Source organism: Pelophylax lessonae (assembly GCF_965119305.1).
Source record: "Pelophylax lessonae genome assembly, chromosome: 3".
Classification (NCBI taxonomy): Eukaryota; Metazoa; Chordata; class Amphibia; order Anura; family Ranidae; genus Pelophylax; species Pelophylax lessonae.
In genome coordinates, this window is record NC_138770.1 from 589,798,516 (window position 1) to 589,817,349 (window position 18,834).

The 18,834-nt window shown below is 42.7% G+C and overlaps 1 protein-coding gene across 2 annotated transcripts in view; it reads left to right on the forward strand.

Annotated features, from left to right (window-relative positions):
• The window catches only part of KIF16B (kinesin family member 16B), a 613,875-nt gene that overhangs the window by 441,219 nt on the left and 153,822 nt on the right, over window positions 1–18,834 (forward strand). The window lies entirely within an intron of this gene.

The window sequence follows — 18,834 nt, forward strand, 5'->3', positions numbered from 1 at the left end:
CAACCTCGTTTGTTCGATTTTGATGCTCGGGTAGGTGGGTAGAGCAGCCAAGAGCAAGTTAAACAATAAGTAGAGGCAGAATGCGGCGTCCCACGGTAAGGATGTGTCTGTAAGAGGAGAAATGCAAACAAAGAAACAAGAGCAGGACTTGTATAACAGATATGACAATGTAGCTGAACACGTTTCAGGTTATAGTAGAAGATGAGATTTGCAAGATTCCCCTCATCACCGATATCTCAAGTCTGGATAGCAAGAAAATAGAGTTATTGAGAACCTATAAGAGGGTAGAATAAGTTGTGAATATGGAAGTTCTTACAAGTGTTTTAGTGCACTTTGTTGCGGCCAGAAAAGTCAGAGAGGCACAGCATTTTGCCCGGATCCTTCCTGGAGCTACGTTTGTCTCTCAGACCAGGAGTAAGTAGATGGGCTGGAGGTGTCCATCGGGATGCGAAGGTAGGATTGTACATAACGCAAAGCTTCTTCTGGGTGGGAGAAAGATTTTGAGTCTCCCAATGTATCCGTGAAACGAAGCGTGGCTGGATAAGCTAAGGTGAATTTCATACCTTTTTTGTATAATGCTTTGCAAATAGGTTGGAATGCCTTGCGTCTCCTGGAGATCTCTTGTAGTTGGCAAAAAAAGGGTAGTTTATGTCCTTCCAGCTGCAGTGATTTGGAGTTTCTGAAGGATTTTAGAATGTTTACTCTGTCATTGTAGTTTAGAAAGCGCACTATCACAGGTTCTACTGTGCAGGGCGAAGGGATACCCAGAGCGCATGGGATGCAAGTTGAACATATGTCCATCAGTGAATCTGTATTGAATGATTCTGGAAGACCGATGATCCGCAAGTTGTTTCGCCTGGATCTGTTCTCCAGGTCGTCCAGTTTTTCTAAAATATACTGTTGTGTCTGTTTAGCTTGTTGATCTGAGGTGAAAGAGTTTTGCACTTCAACCTCTATCTCAGATACACGGTATGCAAGTTCAGTAAGTCTCATGGCATGATCGCCTAACTCCTTCCTTAACTGTGGGATCCTTGCGGCTATGGCTCTATTGACCACTGCTATTCCCGTATGTTGATCCTCTGGTGGCAGAGTTAATATTGCCGCAGAGTTGTCTAGGGCCGCTGGGGTCACTGGGCTGTGGGGGAAGCTCGTTCCATCCGCCATGTCTGCAGTAGGAGGGCTGTGCTGCGAGCATTCCGGGTGCGAAGCTGCGATGGTGCGCGAGGGACCGTGGACGATTAATTTGTCCATTTGACCGTGTCCCCTTGTGAGTGAGAGGTGGGTGGGTTGGTGTGCACTCACCGTCCGGGCCGGTAATGTCGGTTTTATAGGAGAGGTGATCAAGACCCGCCGTTACTCACTCCCTCACATGTGGCGCTGGAACCGGATTTCTGCGTTGCGTTATTTTCGATGACAATTGTGTGGTTATGCAGCACTGTACATAAATTAAATGTATATAATTTTTTTCCCACAAATAGTGCTTTCTTTTGGTGGTATTTGATCACCACTGGGGTTTTTTTTTTTGTGTGTGCTATAAATAAAAGACTGAATTTTGCAAAAAAACAAATCCACAATAATTTTTACTTTCTGCTGCAAAACATGTTCAATAAAAAAATTAAAAAAATCTAATTTCTTCATAAACTTATGCCAACATGTATTCTGCTACAAATTTTGGTAAATAAATCTCAATAAGCATTTATTGATTGGTTTGAACAAAAGTTATTGTGCATACAAACTATGGTATACACATATATATATATATATATATATATATATATATATATATATATATATCAGTGCCTTGCGAAAGTATTCGGCCCCCTTGAACTTTGCGACCTTTTGCCACATTTCAGGCTTCAAACATAAAGATATAAAACTGTAATTTTTTGTGAAGAATCAACAAGTGGGACACAATCATGAAGTGGAACGAAATTTATTGGATATTTCAAACTTTGTTAACAAATAAAAAACTGACAAATTGGGCGTGCAAAATAATTCAGCCCCTTTACTTTCAGTGCAGCAAACTCTCTCCAGAAGTTCAATGAGGATCTCTGAATGATCCAATGTTGACCTAAATGACTAATGATGATAAATAGAATCCACCTGTGTGTAATCAAGTCTCTGTATAAATGCACCTGCACTGTGATAGTCTCAGAGGTCCATTTATAGCGCAGAGAGCATCATGAAGAACAAGGAACACACCAGGCAGGTCCGAGATACTGTTGTGGAAAAGTTTAAAGCCAGATTTGGATACAAAAAGATTTCCCAAGCTTTAAACATCCTAAGGAGCACTGTGCGAGCGATCATATTGAAATGGAAGGAGTATCAGACAACTGCAAATCTATGAAGACCTGGCCGTCCCTCTAAACTTTCAGCTCATACAAGGAGAAGACTGATCAGAGATGCAACCAAGAGGCCCATGATCACTCTGGATGAACTGTAGAGATCTACAGCTGAGGTGGGAGACTCTGTCCATAGGACAACAATCAGTCGTATACTGCATAAATCTGGCCTTTATGGAAGAGTGGCAAGAAGAAAGCCATTTCTTAAAGATATCCATAAAAAGTGTCGTTTAAAGTTTGCCACAAGCCACCTGGGAGACACACCAAACATGTGGAAGAAGGTGCTCTGGTCAGATGAAACCAAAATCGAAATTTTTGGCAACAATGCAAAACGTTATGTTTGACGTAAAAGCAACACCGCTCATCCCCCTTAACGCACCATCCCCACTGTCAAACATGGTGGTGGCAGCATCATGGTTTGGGCCTGCTTTTCTTCAACAGGGACAGGGAAGATGGTTAAAATTGATGGGAAGATGGATGGAGCCAAATACAGGACCATTCTGGAAAAAAACCTGATGGAGTCTGCAAAAGACCTGAGACTGGGACGGAGATTTGTCTTCCAACAAGACAATGATCCAAAACATAAAGCAGAATCTACAATGGAATGGTTCACAAATAAACATATCCAGGTGTTAGAATGGCCAAGTCTAAGTCCAGACCTGAATCCAATCGAGAATCTGTGGAAAGAACTGAAAACTGCTGTTTACAAACGCTCTCCATCCAACCTCACTGAGCTTGAGCTGTTTTGCATGAGGAATGGGCAAAAATTTCAGTCTCTCGATGTGCAAAACTGATAGAGACATACCCCAAGCGACTTACAGCTGTAATCACAGCAAAAGGTGGCGCTACAAAGAATTAACTTAAGCGGGCTGAATAATTTTGCACGTTTTCTATTTGTTAACAAAGTTTGAAATATCCAATAAATTTCATTCCACTTCATGATTGTGTCCCACTTGTTGATTCTTCACAAAAAATTACAGTTTTATATCTTCATGTTTGAAGCCTGAAATGTGGCAAAAGGTTGCAAAGTTCAAGGGGGATGAATACTTTCGCAAGGCACTGTGTATATATATATACACACACACTGGAATTTTTATTTCTTGTTTTTCTATACTAGTAATGGTGGTGATCAGTGACTTATAGCAAGACTGCTATATTGCAGTGGACAATCTGACACTGAGTGACACTTTGTGGGAGCCAGTGACACTAGTACAGTGATCAGTCCTAAAACTTATGCACTGTACTAATTGCACTGGCTGGGAAGGGGTTAAACATCTAGGGCGTTCAAAGGGTTAAATGTGTGCCTGATCAGTGTTTGTGTGTACTATGTGAGGTTCTTTCATTGATGGATGTGAAGAAAATACATCCACCCCCCCCCCCCCAGGACTGCCTTGTTTACATAGGCAGGGCTTCATCCCATGTCTCTGCTTGATGATCAGCAGGTGCTGGTGGACTTCTATACACCTGCTGATCAGCTTCTGCGGGGACTAATCATAGTAGAAGCAGCGCGCGCCCCGTACCAGGGAGTGCAGAATCACACATATATTTATACGTGATTCTGAGAAAAGGCCACCCTGTAGCCGTAAAACTGTTATGGGGCGGTCAGCAACTGGTTAAAGGAGGGGTGAGGGTGTGGTTTGTGGTGCTAAAGGAAGTGGGTCCCTGTCCCTGGTGGGAGTGGGGTGCATTAAACAAATACATAGTTTGTATAATTGGGAGCTATGTTTTTTTGCTCTTCAATTCTCCCTAATAAAGAAGACTGTGCATGTTAAGGTAACTGATCAGTTCTTCTTTGTTTCTGACCCCATCATATAGCAGCATGATGGTGCACACGCACGCACGCACAACCCCATTATGGGCAGTAGATTCTTTTTTTTTTTTTGTGTTGCTCTGAGGTCATGAATCTAAAAAATGGATACTGTATCATGCCTGTAATCGATGTGTCCTAATCTGATCAGATTTGAGGATATTCTTGTAATTTATATGTATACAGTAGAGTTGATTTACTAAAACTGGAGAGTGCAAAATCTGATGCAGCTATACATGATATCCAATCCACTTCTAACTTCAGCTTGTTCAATTAAGCTTTAACAATAAAACCTAGAAGCTGGTTGGTTTTCTTTGCAGAGCTACACCAGGTTTTGCACTCTCCAGTAAATCAACCCCAGTGGGTCACTGCAACCTCCATTGCAGGATTCTTGATGAGAATTGTGTATAAATGTATGTATATACAATAGGCATAATGTTATGTATGTACTGTATACTGAGGAGCACATAGAAGTTATTTTTTGCAGGTAAATGTAGAGGTAACAATGACAGTGCTATACATTTTTTCTTGTACAAGACTTTCAGTTGCTCCCTTGTTGTCACAGTAGATTTATGTGTAGTGTTAGAAAGCTGTGTATCTCCCTTGCTCTGCATTACTTATATTCTCCTGTGTTCTTGTTTCATGTGGCACTTGAATATACACCGTTCTGTTGCTGGCTATCTCTTATTTGTTAAAATATATATTGATCAATCTGCCAGAGAATCTTAAAAATATTGTGACCCCAGCAGGAGGATAACCCCCACCATCCCCAGCATGGCTTCTGCAAGCTCAGCTTAGATAGTCAGGCCAGCTGTTCTTGTCATCATGACCCTTTGTAGGTTTCCCATTATATTCCTGATGAGAATCTTCTAGGTGTTAAAGACAACTCCATTAAGCACACCTTGGTGTATTCTCCTTCAGAATACATGAAAACGCAGACTGGTTGCACAAATAACTTGGCTGAAATACCAAGGTCAGGTTTGACGGCTTTTGATGGAGGTGCTTTCACTAGAGTATTAGGGTGGTTTAAAAGCAATAACCAAACATGTAATATATTACAGCTTACGAATCATTAGATGTGGTGGCTGCATACATTTTTTTTTTTTCTTTTTCCCCTTTGTTTTTACCTGGTGATCTGGCCAGTAACACACCTCTTGTATTAGAGTGCCCCCACTCTGGATGAAGGAGCACAGGGGCACCTTTAGACAGCAGCATTGTCTGTGTGGGCGAGGGAGGTGTTAGATGGACTAGCAGATTTAGATACACTAGCAAATTGAAGCCAAACTCCAGCTCGCACTTTATAAGCAGTTACAGCAAACAGTTAATTTCCTTTGGGAAAAAGGTTCTACATATGTAGCACAATTCCCAGCCTTTTTGCTGGATATGGGTCCCCCTGGGTTATCGCTAACAACAACAGCACATTTAACCACTTTAATACGGGGCACTTCCCTCCCTTCCTGCCCAGGCCAATTTTCCCCTTTTAGCGCTGTTGCATTTTGAATGACAATTGCGCGGTCATGCAACACTGTACTTACACCAAATTTATGTCATTTTCCCCCCACAAATAGAGCTTTCTTTTGGTGGTATTTGATCACCTGTGGGATTTTTACTTTTTGCTAAACAAATAAAAAAAGACTGAAAAGTTTAAAAAAAATAAATAAAATTTTTGTTTGTTATACAATTTTGTAAATAATTTTTTTTCCTGCACTGACAGGCACTGATGAGGAGGCACTGATGAGGAGGCACTGATGGGGTGGCACTGATGGGGTGGCACTGATAGGCGGCACTGATAGGCGGCACTGATAGGCACTGATATGTGGCACTGATAGGTAGCACAGATATGCAGCATTGGTGGGCACTGATAGGCGGCACTGCCGGGCACTGATAGGCGGCATTGATGGACACTGATAGGTGGCACTGACGGGCATTGATAGGTGGCACTGACGGGCACTAATGGGCACTGATAGGCGGCACTGGTGGGCACTGATGGGCGGCACTGATCGGCACTGACGGGCGGCACTGATGGGCACTGATAGGCGGCACTGGTGGGCAATAATGGGCACTGGTGGGTGACACTAAAGGATGGCAGTGATGGGCACTTGTGGGCAGCACTGATAGGGAGGACACTGGTGGGCATCACTGATGGGGAGGGCAATGGGGGGCTCCCTGAGCCCTGATTGCCATCCCTGGTGGCCATAGTGGGCATCCCTGGGGTCATAGTGGGCATCCCTGGGGTCATAGTGGGCATCCCTGGTGGATCTAGTGGCACCCCCCCCCCCCCCCGAGGGTCTGCACTGGTAATCAATGATCTGATTACCAGTGCCGACCCCCCCCTGTCAGGGGAGCCGCCGATCGGCGCTCCTTTACTCGTGCCTGTCAGGCACGAACTAAGGAAAGCCGATCAACGGCTGTTCCTGTTTACGATGTGACCAGCCGTGATTGGACACGGCTGATCACATGGTAAAGAGCCTCCGTCAGAGGCTCTTTACCGAGATCGGAGATGCAGGGTGTCAGACTGACACCTCGCATCACCGATCGCCGCTCTGCGCGCCCCCGGGGGCGCCCAGAGCGGAGTTATCCTGCAGCCGTCATATGACGTCCGGTCAGGATAACTCAACCACATTCCCGCCGTCAATTTGTAATAGGGCGGGCGGGAAGTGGTTAAGCATGTTTCTCCAGGTGTGAGCACTGAGACAATGATCTCTTTGGGTTTTTGATTTATTTAGGAACTTGGATGGGAGAAGGGATGAGTGGGATACTCCTTTAACTCAACTATGCACAATTTGGTGGAGAGGCTTAAGAAGTACTGTTTGACGCTGGCTGAATGCCCGCCAACGCTGACTCGACGCTGGTTAACGCTAGCCGGATGCCGGTTAACGCTGAACTATTCTTGTAACTGAGCTTCAACTAAAGAAATCCTCTCTTAGCTGCCTTAGGTAATCCTTCCTGAGGTAGCTACTTGTACACTTTTGCTGCACTGCTGAATGCTGCAGGGCCCACACTGGCACAGCCTTTCACTCCCTTATCTTCAGGGCTTAACATTTGGCACCCTCCTTCTATGCCACAGCTACCAGTTAGCTGGCTCCTGGATCCCTTTGACCTTCTAGAGTGGCCCCCTCTCTTAGGAAGACCCCTGGGCAGATTTTGAGTACTCACAACACTGTTTTTCCTGGAAACTCCTGCCCAGCAGCTCAACTCGGTCAGCAACAGATCCCTCTCTGCAGCCCATCTCAACCTCCGGTCCTTCAGGCCGACTGCCCAGGGCACCTTCACTCACTCTGACAGGAGGAGAGACAGCCGTCAGCCTCCTCCTGGGACTCTGCTTCCCACCAAAGACGCTCTGTCACATGCTCCCGCCAGGTTTATACCCACTCCCGGGGTGCTTTGCGGCGAACTCCACCCACTGGGACAGCTATAAGCCCCGGTGCGCTATTGGCCAGGTTTCCTCCCCCGTCCCAACAAGAGCCCTCATTGGATACAGTGGGGAGACTCCCCAGACTCAACAGACTACACCTGGAAACACATGACAGCCTAACTAACTGATCAGGCCCCCCGATAAGCAGACAGGGCCACACATATACTTTTCCTAGCACCTACCTAGGAGGGTGCTACACATAAATAAATAAAAGTGGATCAATATAAGCACACCTGCCAGTGTTAAAAGGTTTTCCTCAATAATGTAACTGATACATCTGCAGGGGAACTTGTTCTGTTTAAATAGAACAGACTTACTGGCTGGATCACCAGATCAAAATGGAAGAAAGAACAGCTACAAAATAAAACTAATGTAGCTATCTCATCTAAGAATTGGTAAGCTGCATTATAATACATGTTCATTTTTTTTAGTTAATACTACGTTGATATCCTGCCCACTGCATCCAAACCAGAAAAGTTGTTTTGTATGGAATTTCTCTTTTATTCATTTGCATAAATTTTCCTTGCATCCTTGCAAATCTCTAACAGCTTTTGTTGCACAACCTACATAATTCTTCATATGTTCAATTCAGTTCCATGACTAGTTACTTGATTAGCATGTGGTTGTGTCCGCATGAATAGGTCTTTCTTTGGTTAGGGAAAATAATTTTTTTCAAGAACATTAGGAACCACCCTAGTGTGGCCAAAATACCTATAGTCAGGACATGATCATTGCTTGGTACTGGTGTTCAACATACCTTTAATTAAAGATTCATCCCGGGCTGATGTTCCTCTGTAGATCCAGGCATTAACCAGGTAGGACATTTAGCCTGGGCGCACCAGGCATTGACCAGGAAGGACATTAAGGCTGGGGGATTTATGCTAGTCACTCACTACTACATGCAGTTTCATCATTCGTAATTAATCTCAAGCAGTTTTTCTTATAAGGAGAGGAATCCTGCTCTGATCCTCCCAATAATGCAAGAAAAATATATAATAACCAATACCACTTAAGTGAAAAAAAAAAATGTTGGATTACTGTGTAAATGTTACAAACTAATTTGAGAGCTGCTACCCAGTGAAGTCTGAATAGGAGACTCAAAAAGGTAAATGCAAAAAGACGACCAGATGCACTTCTCAATTAACAATCAACCATCATCATGAAATGTGTGCTACATTGCCAATACAAACATAGTTTAAAACAAAACAACTTGAAAATTGAAGCGTAATCACAAATAAAAGTCAGTATGGTTCTCCTAGTGAAAAAAGAAATGAAAATACGGCAACACATATAGTGATAGAGTGCTCTAACGGATCCCTCTCCACGATAACACTTGCCTCTTACCGGAGACTACGGGTCTCAAATAATAGACCCCAAAAGCGCTTTGTTCTCCACACTTCTGTGTAACATTTAGGAAGAAGGACCGGTCATCAGCCAAGATGGTTCAGCCTATAACTTGTGATATCCGATCATCACCCAGGTAATTCAGTGTGTGACCAACATACAATTTTCCATATAAAACGCTCCAACAGTGGTAAAATTGATCCTCTGCATGTATCGAGTGAAAGAAGAGGTAGGCAATTCATAGTGTAGTATTTAAAACATTCCAGTTTATTAAAACATAGCTTGCACTGACACATTTGGGATTAAAACGAACAGCGGTAATATCAAACAAACCCGGCTGCGGACCCCGCCTTCGTGTGCACAGATGTCTCAGATGTGACTCCACCCGACGCGTTTCCCCATAACAGGCGTCAACTGGGAAAGGAGGCAGGTGTATTTTTAGCACCAGGAAGAATGACCTTTGTGTGCCCAGCCTCGGGCTGCCCACTATTAATTACCCCACAAAGGCCTATTCTTGGAGTATCTAACTGCTTCCCCCCCACCCCCACTGTTGACATTAATATGCAATCTGCATATGCAAGGTAATTGAATCTTCATTCAATCAAATCCTCAATTAATCATCCATCACAATTTCCCTTGCATTTGTCATCTAAAGTCTGTAGGAAGCTTTCATTAATGTAATACGACATCAGCAAGGCAGTAAGCAAACCTGCAAAAGTCTTGAACACAGCAAATTTAGAGAAAATCTGCAGATGCCTGTAAAACAGATTTTCCAGCAAGACCGAGGCTTCATGGATAGAGACAGATATTTTTTAAGCATCTGTTAAGTCGAGTGACATGAAAGCAATATACTTGTGATGTATAATGGGGAAAAGTTAAGGCCATAGCAAAGATCAATCAGTTTGATTTAATGGCAATGTAGGAGATGTCAGAATACATAAAATATAGTGGTGCGGGAATACTGACATCTAAAACTCTAGAGCATGCAAAATCTATTTCTGGGTAAGTAAGAGTTAATTCTATGAAAAATGTAATGAAAATGTAAGAGACGTTTAAAGTAACAGGCTTCTGTGTAGAGTTCCCCACCAGAGATTAATGTTGACAAGTAAAGGGTCAGTCTTAGATAGCAGGTAATGGGATTAGGCCAGTGTCCTTTTTTTCTGAATCTCTCAGGAATTCATTGAAATGATTTTACATTTTTTATTTTATTTTATGGGTAATGAAGCAGGTTCAGAAACCTTAGATAGAAATACGATAGAAGAAACCAGTACTTTATGGGGTTAGGCAAATACAGCCCAAACTTATCTAAGAGTCAATGGTAGTTAGAAGTGGCCAGATTTGGATCTGCAAGTCATCCTTTCCTCAGAGTGACAGCCACACTCACCTTCCCATGTTACCATAACCTGAAGAAAACCTATGTACAATTTCTACCTTAATAAAGAGTAAACCATCAGTTGAATATTTCTGGCCTTGCGACTAGTCTGATGATGTGCGGCTGGGGAGATCTTATATGCTGAGGAGATTTGTATCTGAGAGACAGCCCAACAAAAATGCCCAAACCTCTCCTGAACCTTTAAAGTGATACTAAACACACACTGTTAAATTTACATTGTCCCTTCTATTTCTTTACATGGATAGTGGCACTGTAATTGATTAAAACAATTCGATATACAGCTGTCACATGACCTAGATCTTTCCCAGCCTGTCTGCAAGGAAACCTAAGCAGAAGGAGCTTCTATTCTGCTGCTGCTGCTTGTCACATGTTCAAAAAAAAAAAAATAGCCTTTGGAATATAGAGTAAAAATAAATAAATATCGATAAACTGATTTAAATTGTCATACAAATATATATTTGAAATCAAATCTTTATTATTTTTGGTAATAACATGGTGTGTGGATTTCTACCAGTCACAGGCTGTGTCATGCCCCTCCAGCCTGTGTCTTAGAATAGTAAGGAGGTGAAGCCTCCATCAAACTACATGTAAAATCCCTCCCCCATTGTGTTTAGCTTGTTAGTGGTAAATGACAGCCTACTCGCTCCCTCCTCCACCATACCCACTGTGTATACACCCACATGTGTGACTCTTTAGGCACATGGGCTGCTCAGATGTGATAGGGAGGAAATGCTTAGCATAAAAACTCACTACAAACTGAGCATGTGCAGAGCTGCCAACAATGCTCTGCAAAATCCCTGGCTGAATTGGGGACATGGACAGAAGGGGGAGATAAAGAACAGTAGGATCAACCAGGTTTTTTGCAGAATACAGAAAACAAATCTCATAGGGACTGAGTGAGTATGACCAGCATGTAATACACCATTTATTAATAGTTTTTTTTATGATGTGGGTTTAGTGACCCTTAAATACACAAAAAAACAAATTCCAGAATAACTGGTAATTTTCTAAAGAGCTATAGTTCTTTTTTACAGGCACAATTGTCACTCACTGAATTATGGTGTGGGCAGTAGAGAGGGAGGAGGAGATCTGAAAGGAGCCACTGTGCTAAATAATAATTCAGGTGTGTGTTCTGCATCTAGAACCACTTTAATCTGAGTTCTCATTCAAAAAGCATATCTTTGAACCTGTTGATGATGCTGGCGATGCCATTAAGGGCTTTTGCTACCTCTCGCCAACAAAAAAGCCTGATGAAAAAAAAAACAAAGTACCGTATTAACACGCACTTTTTCCTCCTAAAAATGGAGGAAAAAGTAGAAGTGCGTGTTATACACCGATATGAAAAAAATTAAGTCCAGGAAGCAGCGCCAAGAGGTAGAAGGGGGCGGGCGGGGCCGAGGAGAAGGAAGGACGTGCTGTCATCAGAAGTCCCGCCTCCTATGCTGACGTCTATCATAGGTGCCGGGACTTCCGATGACCGCGCGTGCGTCCTTCCTTCTCCTCGGCCCCGCCCGCCCCCTTCTACCTCTCGGCGCTGCTTCCTGGACTTTTAAAAAAGTGATTCACATAGTGTCAATGGCGCTGGCGAGGCTGCAATTACGGGCACTGCGCTGGCGAGGCTGAAACTATGGGCACTGCGCTGGCGAGGCTGGAACTATGGGCACTGCGCTGGCAAAGCTGCAACTATGGGCATTGCGCTGGCGAGGCTGCAAGTATGGGCACTGCACTGGCGAGGCTGCAATGATGGACACTGCGCTGGCAAGGCTGCATTTGTGGGCATTGCGCTGATGAGTAGGCTGCATTCGTGGGCACTGCACTGATGAAGAGGCTGCATTCGTGGGCACTGGTGAGACTGCATTTGATTTAAAAAAAAATGTTCTGAGTTCAAAGCTGTTTATTTTAAATTTCAGCTTTTTTCCTGAAATTTCTCTCCTAAAATTTAGGTGCATGTTATACGCTGGTGCGTGTTATACGCCGATAAATACGGTGTTATGACGTTTGTCTGACCAATCAGATTCAAACCTGCCTTTTAAAAGTTTGGAAACAACAGCACAAGCTTGAAAGTACATTCCTATTAAAGGGTTGTGTGCTTATTCTGGTGAAAAGTACACAGAAACAAGGTAAGGTAAACTGAGCAAATTTTTCAGACATTTGCAAATTTGCTTTAACTGGAAAGCATTAGGCACTCACTGATTGCTTTTATTTGCCCAGTCGCATCCAAGCTTAATCTGCCCTGTTGTTTATCTGCAGTATAAGATCTAAGGCTCAGTTCCCTTCAACTGCTAGTGGCGGAGATTTGGCATGGAATTCGGTGAAGTCACTACTGTGCTGCTCACTGTTCTTCTTGCTGGAGGCACTGACACGAGAAGCAAAGTCCTGCCTCTACCAAAATGGCCACCTTCACCCAGATACCCTGCAGGACAGGACAAGGCAAGTCAGTAATGGGTAACGATCACCTGCAGGTAAAACACAGGCAATACTGATTTACCAAAACCATATAATATTAGGTCAAACTCAAACACTTTCAATTAGTATGCAATCAGACAGTCCCTTATACTACATAGTTGAAGGTAAATCTAAAGAAAATCAAACAACAAAAGTTGTATTGTGTGTATCCAGCTTTACTCCACTTTTGTGGGGGGAAAAAAATCTATGATATGATGTGATCTATGTATATTAGAAGAATTTTAACCCCCTTGGAGCCTTTTTTTGACACATGTTGCTTACAAGTTAAAATCAGTATTTTTTTGCTAGAAAATTGCTTAGAACCCACAAACATTATTATTTTTTTTTTTTAAGCAGAGACCCTAGAGAATAAAATGGCGGTCGTTGCAATATTTTAGGTCACACTGTATTTGTACAGTGATCTTTCAAACGCATTTTTTTTTGGAAGAAATAACACTTCTATGAATTAAAAAAAAAAAAAAAATTGTAAATTTAGTCCATTTTTTTTGTATAATATGAAAGATGATACGCCAATTAAATAGATATCTAACATGTCATGCTTTAAAATTGTGCAGGCTTGTGGAATGGCGACAAATTATGGTACTTAAAAATCTCCATAGGCGCCCCTTTAAAACATTTTTAACGGTTACCAGTTTATTATAGCAGAGGAGGTCTAATGCTAGAATTATTGCTTTCGTGCGAAACCTCATGTGTGGTTTGAACACTGTTGACAAGAGCGGGCGTGAATTATGAATGCATTCGCGTCTGCGAGCGAGCATTGAGGGATGGGGCGCTTTTTCTTAATCATTTTATTGTATTTTTTTTTATTTTTTTACTGTCCCTTTATTTTTATTTATTTTTTTAACATTTTATTTCTGTCACAATGAATGTAAACAACCCCTGTGACAGTAATAGGAGGGGCCAGGTACTCTTTATGGAATGATCATGGGTCTAAAAGATCCAAAATCGCTCCTTTGTACTTAGAAGCATTCAAAGCGCCAAGTTTTGCTTGTTTGAATACTGTAATTTCTAAAAATTCTGGCGTCTTTAAGGCTTCAGTAAACAGTAAGTGATGTCATGACATTGCTTGCGAGTTACTAGATCCAAGACCTGATCAAAGCCGATTCCGCCTTTGTTCAGGTTTCAGGCCAGCCGGCAGATGTAACGGCTGGTCACTCGGGCTTCCCGGTTGGACATCCCCTCCCACTGCTTGTAATACCCGAGCAGCTGATTAGCCAAATCGGTTGTTATGACAAGAAAGCTGACGATCGGCTCTACAAAACCGGTACAGCTCCTTGAAGCTGAAGGCTGCATATTTCTGTTACGACAGCGTGAAGGGGTTAATAATTGCAGATTCCTACCTTATTGTTATTCTGAAGAAAAAGCGGTTTGTGTCCATGTTCTAAGTGAATCTGTATGTAAGTGATTTGATAATAATCAATCAAGTTGCAGTGTCTGCATCCCTTTATACTTGATTTCCCTTTGGGAGTATCGCACCAAAAGTAACATTTTTGTTGCAAGGGATGCCCAAAATCTGACTTGTATCTTAGTGCAGACTTATGGGAAAATCATTAAGATAATGACACAAGCAAGACATGACAGTTCCCACTATAGCGATGACAGACATCCCATTTGATTCGGAGCGCACTACTCTCCAAATCACATGCGATGTCTGTGCAATGCGAATTCACCCATACAGATTGTATGGCTGAATTCACATCTGATTCAAACTGAACACGCACAGGACACTGTTTTGGGTCCGCAGCAGAATTGGATCGCATGGTGGTTCACACCAATGCGATCCGATTCATGTCCGAACTGTCAGTTCGCACTGCGATTTTTGAACTTATCTGGGGATGTCGTTAACTTTGTATTGACACCCCCAGCGGTTCGCATATCACAGTGTAAACTGCTGGCGATTAGAATGCGATGCGGGAACCTGCAGTGTATTTGCAGGGTTCCCGCATAGCATATGTGTGAACCGAGCCTTAGGCTTCATTCAAGTAGTGCAGTGACTTGTGGTATTCAGCACTGGATCAACACAGGACACCACTAGAGCACATTGAAAATAATTGTTTTCTATTTGCACCATTCACTTTGCAGTGCAGCCATGAGGTGTAGTGTGGTCAGCCAAATCAAAATGCAAATCATCATAATTGTGACCACCCTAGAACCAAACATTCTCAAAAGCAGAGGTCTGCAATGGCAGCCGACATAATTCTCTCAAGACACATGTACTTCTTTATGGTGTTTATCATTCATTGTTTTTTTTTGCAGAAATGTTTGATGTGTATGTTTCTTGCCTTTTTATTGTAGTTTTATTCCAATGCAAATAACTGAGAAAACTAAACACAGTGGCATAATCATTGCTAATACTAAAGACACAAAGTTTGTTTTTGCTTTCCTTCTGACTGCTCACTTGCCTTTAACTGAGCAGGAAAATGTCTCTCCTGGACAGACCCAGCCACCCGAGTATAACAGCAGTCAGTGCAAACAAGTGCGCTTCATATTCCAATCAATCTCATCTGAGAGGCCTGAATTGTAGATGGATTTGGATTGGGCGGGGTGGTGAGTTTATGGAGATGCCTTTTTTTTTTATTGCAGAGCAGTTTTTTGTGGGGTTTATGGCATTTTTATAATTGTTTTGGACCACAGGTACTTTTGTCTGGCTTTTACAGGCTCTAAACTATAGAACAGCAGGCCTTTACAAGCTGCTGGATAAAAGCTTAATACAATGTGTACATTTTAACAGAAGCATGTGTGCTAAGTGTAAGTACATGAGGACATCCTGTTAAATAATGAAAAAACCCAGGTGTGCTTTTCATATTCTACCCATGTGGTTTACATAAATGCCCATAAATTGTACTCATTTTTAATCCTTACTGAATCTAGTACGATGACATGTCCTATTATAAACATTTCAGACTATGAGTGTTTTATATTGTAGGGACACTGCCCCAAGTAGTAGTGTCCCTTGTCCCAAACTGATCAGTTTTTACCAGGTTTTTCTTTAGCTAGGTGTTTGCTTCTGCCTGCTATTGTGGATGGCCCATTATAGTAGTGTTAGACTAGTCTACTAATACAAGGTTTATTGCCAGTGATGCATGCTGGGGCTGTCTATAAATATTTGGGGTTACCTTGAAATGCTTTTGCCTCCCATGCTCTACCTGGGGAGGGTGAGCTATGTTACATAGAGGACATAGAGGAGTCTGAAGCTTCCTGCTGGAAAGTATATCCTGAGCATTTGGAACAGGAAGGTGATGGCTTGAATTGTATCGCTGCTGGTGAAAAATTTACAGCTAAAGCACATCCTGGAAAGCTGGTTAGAAGCTACTACTGGTGGACATTGCAGGGAATTCTGGTGGGTCATCCAAAAGGTACCTATGCTATATTGAAGCAGCTCTACAATCTTAATAGTTAGGATTGTTCATCTTCCTTGAAGGTCTTTTTTCTGTATTGACTGTGAGTGGTGATGCACAGTCTTTTTGGGCTTTTATGGTGTCCTGTGCCCTAATTCCTCTCTCCCTGAGTTTTTCTAACCCTATAATAAACTCTTTTCAACTACTTTAAAGTGACCCCACAAAGGTCAAGGATTCCGCCCTGAGGTGAAAATGCCAGCCCACCAAGCCACTTGGGGAATCCTAACCATCTTCACTGGAAAAGAGGGTGCTACAGTATTATTTCACCATTCATCATTGTTTGTTTGTGTCAAGGGAGAGCGAGAAAGTCATTGCGTTTATTGTTCATCATTGTTCAACATTCGTTCAGTTTACTTACTAAACTGGTATTAAAAGATTTTCTATCAATATTTTTCAATTTCTAAAATAAAAATCGGATTGGTTTACCTTTAAAGGGTTTGCAATTGTGTTCAGACTGGCGTTTTTAGGCATTTCTGCACACTGCACAGCCAGGACATGTACAGCTCTTTAGACTACAGGCTGTGACTGGAGACTAAGGCCCTTTCACACATGCTGTCCGTTTTTCATCCATCTGTTGACGGATGAAAAACGGACATCGATGTATCTCTATGTAAAAACGGATGATCATCAGTTAACATCCGTTTTCATCCACTTCCTTCAATGTCCGTTTTTTGAACGTATATATGCCCTATTTTTCATCCGTCAAAAAAACGGATCGGATGAAAAACGGATGACAACGGATGAAAACGGATGAAAAACGGATAACAACTGACGATAAACAGATGACAACGGATGAAAAATGGATGAAAAACTGATACATTTTGACGTGACTGAACTGATGAACTGAACGGACCGTATGTGTAAAAGGGGCCTAAGGCCCCTTTCACACAGGCGGACCGTTCAGATCCGCCTGTCCGTTTTTTTTGGCGGATCTGAACGGTCCCCCCATGTATCCCTATGGGGGATCGGATGTCAGTGGAGACATGTCCGCTGACATCCGATCCGATCCGTCAAATCTGGATGGATGGAAACCCTATTTTCCATCCGTCGATCGGATTGGATGAGACGACGGTCCGTTCCCTTTCGATTTCCCCCATAGAGATGCATGGGGAACTGACAGCTGTGTCTCCGCACACAGCGCGGAGACACAGCTGTCATCCTGCTGCTCAGCGGGGGATCGGCTGCTCGATCCCATGCTGAGAAAAACAGAATCCGTCCGAAGAACGGATAGTGTGAAAGGGGCCTAAAGGAGCAGCAGTCAAAAGATGAAATCATTCTGTGCCCTCCCCACCTGTAAACATGTTCAATGATGGCAGAAAACCCGGCTCTTTCTTCTAGTCTGAGACCTGCCCTTCCATCATCTAAGCTTGTGGAAAGTTCTGTGTCTGTGTGTGTGTGTATATATATATATATATATAATATAATGTGTGTGTGTATATATCTTCGGTATACTGTATATATGGAGGGAGCTGTTCAGGCCAGTGATATGTAAGTCTCAGTTCATTAACTTTAAACTAGCTAGATCTTAAGTGTGAAGCCTCAGTTTGCAGCAGGCATTGCTATAGAGACATATTCAGCTCTGTGGGCATAGTTGACAGCCCCTAACTCCCTCTTTCTCGGCATAGCTAGCTCAAATTAGAGCTTAGATCTAGTTTCTCCTTAGAAGTTAATGAGATAAATGTACTGATAACCCTTATGAATAGATGGAGCAAGTCCCATTGTGTCTTGGAAACATCCTAATATACATGATTTTTGAAATGAGGACGAAGAGAATTCTGTGCTTAGACCTTGATCACTGTAGTTGGAAAAAGCGATATCTAGTCCACAACTTTAATCATTTGTATGGAAAAATATTAAGGTCTGGTGTGTCTTTAAAACGTCTGTAAGGGGGAGGGGGGGAACATGTCATACGTACCTGCTCTGTGCAATACTTCTGTACAGAGCAGCGCCGATCCTCCTTGCCTAGTGCCCCTAAAGCAAGCCACTTGTTATGGGGACACTTGTGCGTGCTCGCTCCCAAGCCCCTCTTTTTTTGTCCATAAGACACAGAGAGCACCCCTCAGCCCCACCACCTCTTCCACCTCACTGGCTGTGATTGACGGCATCAGTAGCCAATGGCTCCTGTTGCTGCATCTCAGCCAATGAAGATAGAGAGACCTAGGCTCTCGTGCACATCGCTGGATCGAGATCGAGTTTAGGTTAGTATTAGGGGGGCTTAAAGGGAGCTGCATACTGAAGGTTTTTTACCTTCATGCGTAGAATGCATGAAGGTAAAACACCTGCAGGCTTTACAACTACTTTAAGCACTCTTAAATACACCCTCTTTGAAGTTTCAGTGGCATCAACACTTTCAGGCCTTCAGTGCACAAAATTAAACAGCATTGCTTGCAGATTATTTTATTTAAGGCTCCGTTCACATCTAGGCGTTTTGGGGCGTTTTTGGGGCGTTTTTCTGCTCTAGGATCAGCTCTCAAAACGCCCAACAAGACAAATCCTATTCATTTCAATGGCCCCTGTTCACATCTGAGCGTTTTGACGCTGTATACAAAACGCCCAACGCTCAAAAAAGTACATGAGCTTCTTTTTGGGCAGATTACAGGCGTTTTCCATTGATCTCTATTCAATCTAAAAACGCCTGCACAAAAATCGCGGTAAAAATCGCGGTAAAA